This window comes from Populus nigra, chromosome 2, assembly GCF_951802175.1.
Source record: "Populus nigra chromosome 2, ddPopNigr1.1, whole genome shotgun sequence".
Lineage (NCBI taxonomy): Eukaryota > Viridiplantae > Streptophyta > Magnoliopsida > Malpighiales > Salicaceae > Populus > Populus nigra.
The window spans coordinates 22,456,003-22,461,002 of record NC_084853.1 but is presented as its reverse complement, the minus strand read 5'-3'; positions in this window follow the sequence as shown (position 1 = coordinate 22,461,002).

Here is a 5,000-nt window from a genome sequence, read left to right as displayed (position 1 = left end):
TTGGAGCGGGTCCCGAAGACGGTGGCCGGAATCGGGTCGTCGCCGGCCGGAAAACGGGTCATCGATGCCGGCAATACTTCGGGCCATGAGGCCCCCCACCTTAGTCCGAGTTTAGCAACAGCCCACATATCCCCCGCGGCAGGCCTATGGGCGCCAGGCCAGCGCGCCCCATGGCCAGTCAGGGGGCACCCCCCTAAAGAGCAATAAGTGTCATTGAAGCTCTGGCAGGGGGAGACACTACTAGGTCCCAGCTGTCACCCCCCCTCTAAAAAATTCATTTCTTGGTATTTTGAGCTGAAATTTTGCACAGAGGTTGGCAAAAATCCAATCCAACTTTATTAATTTTTCCAGAATTTTTCGAGGTCGGGAAGTATTTTTTTTTATTTTCCTACCATTAAAAATCGAGGAAATCGGAAAAAATAGGAACCGGCTCGGAATGACCCCAAATTCAGTGGGCAGCCTCATAAAAATATGGCTGATTTTACTGGATTGATTTCATGTGGAAAGCACGACGTTTTGTTGTAGGAATGCGGGAACCCCGGCGGCTCGCCTGCCGCGGCCAGCGACGTCGGGCTGGCCCCTGCAGCGCCTAGCCTCTCCCACGCGGGGGGCCAGGGCCCGAAGGCAGCCCCCCCGCGGGCGAGAGAGCAAGCCAGCAGGGGCTGTCGCCTGCCGCGGCCAGCGACGTCGGGCTGGCCCCTGCAGCGCCTAGCCTCTCCCACGCGGGGGGCAGGCCAGAACGCGGGGGGCCAGGGCCCGAAGGCAGCCCCCCCGCGGGCGAGAGAGCAAGCCAGCAGGGGCTGTCGCCTGCCGCGGCCAGCGACGTCGGGCTGGCCCCTGCCGCGGCCAGCGATGTCGGGCTGTCGCCTGCCGCGGCCAGCGACGTCGGGCTGGCCCCTGCAGCGCCTAGCCTCTCCCACGCAGGGGCAGGCCAGAACGCGGGGGGCCAGGGCCCGAAGGCAGCCCCCCCGCGGGCGAGAGAGCAAGCCAGCAGGGGCTGTCCGCGCGTCGCGCAGCGCGGCATGGCTGCGGGGGCCGCGCGCGCGCGCCCAAGCGCCCAAGGGCCCCCAAGGGCCCCAGGCCCTCAGGCCCCAGCGCCCCAGCGCCCAGCGCGGGCGGGCGCGCGCGCGCGTGTGGTCTTTGAGGGGCGCCGGCCTGGTGGCTCCCTAAAGAGCAATAAGTGTCATTGCAGCTCTGGCAGGGGGAGACACTACTAGGTCCCAGCTGTCACCCCCCCTCTAAAAAATTCATTTCTTGGTATTTTGAGCTGAAATTTTGCACAGAGGTTGGCAAAAATCCAATCCACCTTCATTAATTTTCCCAGAATTTTTCGAGGTCGGGAAGTATTTGTTTTAATTTTCCTACCATTAGAAATCGAGTAAATCCGCAAAACTAGGAACCGGCCCGGAATGACCCCAAATTCAGTGGGCAGCCTCATAAAAATATGGCTGATTTTACTGGATTGGTTTCATGTGGAAAGCACGACGTTTTCTTGTAGGAATGCGGGAACCCCGGCAGCTCGCCTGCCGCGGCCAGCGACGTCGGGGACGCTGGCCTGCGCTGTCGAGCCCGCGAGGGCTGTCTCCGCGGCAGGCCCCCCCTGAACGGGGCACGACAGGCCACCGCGCTGGCTCGTCCAGCGTCGACAGTCCCTCGTCCAGGTTTCAGATCGCGCCAAGTCGAACCCATGACCTGCTCAAGCCATCGTGCGCTGCCGAATTCGCATCTGCGTGTAGGCTGCCATTCCACGCGGCAGCCCCTGTTTTCGTCAGCGTGCCCCCCTGACGAATTTTCCTGCCTGGCCCAGTCCAGCGTCCAGCCCCTGTTCGTCGAAAAATCTGCGCTGCCGATTTTCCACGCGGCAGCCCCTCTTTTCGTCAGCGTGCCCCCCTGACGAATTTTCCTGCCTGGCCCGGCCGGTCCAGCATCCAGCCCCTGTTCGTCGAAAAATCTGCGCTGCCGATTTTCCACGCGGCAGCCCCTGTTTTCCTCAGCGTGCCCCCCTGACGAATGTTCGTCGAAAAATCTGCGCTGCCGATTTTCCACGCGGCAGCCCCTGTTTTCCTCAGCGTGCCCCCCTGACGAATGTTCGTCGAAAAATCTGCGCTGCCGATTTTCCACGCGGCAGCCCCTCTTTTCGTCAGCGTGCCCCCCTGACGAATGTTCGTCGAAAAATCTGCGCTGCCGATTTTCCACGCGGCAGCCCCTCTTTTCGTCAGCGTGCCCCCCTGACGAATTTTCCTGCCTGGCCCGGCCGGTCCAGCCCCTGTTCGTCGAAAAATCTGCGCTGCCGATTTTCCACGCGGCAGCCCCTCTTTTCGTCAGCGTGCCCCCCTGACGAATTTTCCTGCCTGGCCCGGCCGGTCCAGCATCCAGCCCCTGTTCGTCGAAAAATCTGCGCTGCCGATTTTCCACGCGGCAGCCCCTCTTTTCGTCAGCGTGCCCCCCTGACGAATTTTCCTGCCTGGCCCGGCCGGTCCAGCCCCTGTTCGTCGAAAAATCTGCGCTGCCGATTTTCCACGCGGCAGCCCCTCTTTTCGTCAGCGTGGCCCCCTGACGAATTTTCCTGCCTGGCCCGGCCGGTCCAGCCCCTGTTCGTCGAAAAATCTGCGCTGCCGATTTTCCACTCCGCAGCCCCTGTTTTCGTCAGCGTGGCCCCCTGACGAATTTTCCTGCCTGGCCCGGCCAGTCCAGCGCCCAGCCCCTGTTCGTCGAAAAATCTGCGCTGCCGATTTTCCCCGACGAACCTGCAGCTGCACAAATCCGCGCTGCCACTGCCCCATTGTCTGGACCAACAGTCTTTTCCATCAAGCCCTGGACTATAAATCGTCCAGACTCATCGCCAGCACCCGCTGCCGATTCTGCCGACTTTGCCGATTTCGTCGGCGCTGCCGATTCCAACACTGCACCCACCGTGTCTAAACCAGCGCTGTTTCGTCAGCGTGTCCCCTTGACGAATTTCCCTGCCTGGCCTGGACAGTCCATCTTCCAGCCCATGTTCATCGAAAAATCTGCGCTGCCGATTTCCCCGACGAACCTGCAGCTGCACAAATCTGCGCTGCCGATTTCCCCCCCTGTCGGCATGGCTGCCGCTGCCCCGATGTCCAGACCAACAGTCTTTTTTGTCGACTTTGCCGATTTTGTCCGCGCTGCCGATTCCAACACTACCCCCTGCATCCAAACCAGCATTGTTTCGTCAGCTCTTCCCCTGACGATTTTAGCCCTGTAACAAACAGTAGGCCTCCAATCCCGCCAACGGGAGCCAAGTTGATAGGGAAGAGAATTGAATGACGCGCCTGGTCCTCGCACCCCGCCACCCGAGGGGCCTTTTTCCCGGCAGCCTCTGAAAAACTCTAGCTTTCACGGTCCTCGCCGCCCCTCACCACCATGGCAGGCCTCTAATCCCACCCATCAGCAGTTGTAGCCGATAGGGCAGTGATTTGAATGACGCGTCGCGGGCCGCCGGGTCATCTCACCCGGCCATTAATTGGAGCGTTTTTGGCTGGCCGAGGATGGGGGGATGGATCTCTTCTTCCGAAAAAGCAAACAGTACATCGGGAGTTATGTTGACGGGGCATGGAATTGAATGACCCGTCGCGGGCCGCCGGGTCATCTCACCCGGCCATCCCGGGGAGCGTTTTTCCCGGCAGCATCGGGGAAACTCTTGCTTTCACTGCCCGCTGCCCAAGTCCCCACTCGCATCGGCCCCCCGCGCCAACAAGCCAACGCTGCCGAATCGGCAGACACTGCTGCCGAATCTGCCGACACTGCCCCGCGGGCTGCCACTGCCCCAGTGTCTAAACCAGCGGTCTTTCTCATCGAGCCTTGGACTATCCAGTCCGTCCTGACTCATCGCCAGCACCTGCTGCCGATTCTGCCGACTTTGCCGATTTTCTCGGCGCTGCCGATTCCAACACTGCGCCCACCGTGTCTGAACCAGCGCTGTTTCGTCAGCGTGTCCCCTCGACGAATTTTCCTGCCTGGCCTGGACAGTCCACCGTCCAGCCCGTGTTCGTCGAAAAATCTGCGCTGCCGATTCTGCCGACTTTGCCGATTTCGTCGGCGCTGCCGATTCCAACACTGCCCGCCGTGCCTGAACCAGCGCTGTTTCGTCAGCGTGTCCCCTCGACAAATTTTCCTGCCTGGCCTGGACAGTCCATCGCCCAGCCCATGTTCGTCGCAAAATCTGCGCTGCCGATTTTCCCCGACGAACCTGCAGCCGCACAAATCTGCGCTGCCGAATCTGCCGACACTGTCCCGCGGGCTGCCACTGCCCCAGTGTCTAAACCAGCAGTCTTTCTCGTCGAGCCTTGGACTATCCAGCCCGTCCAGACCCATCGCCAGCACCCGCTGCCGATTCTGCCGACTTTGCCGATTTCGTCGGCGCTGCCGATTCCACCACTGCCCGCTGTGCCTGAACCAGCGCTGTTTCGTCAGCGTGTCCCCTCGATGAATTTTCCTGCATGGCCCGGCCAGTCCAGCGTCCAGCCCATGTTCGTCGAAAAATCTGTGCTGCCGATTCTGCCGACTTTGCCGATTTCGTCGGCGCTGCCGATTCCAACACTGCCCGCCGTGCCTGAACCAGCGCTGTTTCGTCAGCGTGTCCCCTCGACAAATTTTCCTGCCTGGCCTGGACAGTCCATCGTCCAGCCCATGTTCGTCGAAAAATCTGCGCTGCCGATTTTCCCCGACGAACCTGCAGCCGCACAAATCTGCGCTGCCGAATCTGCCAACACTGTCCCGCGGGCTGCCACTGCCCCAGTGTCTCAACCTGCGGTCTTTCTCGTCGAGCCTTGGACTATCCAGCCCGTCCAGACCCATCGCCAGCACCCGCTGCCAATTCTGCCGACTTTGCCGGTTTCATCGGCGCTGCCGATTCCAACAGTGCGCCCACCGTGTCTAAACCAGCGCTGTTTCTTCAGCGTGTCCCCTCGATGAATTTTCCTGCATGGCCCGGCCAGTCCAGCGTCCAGCCCATGTTCGTCGAAAAATCTGCGCTG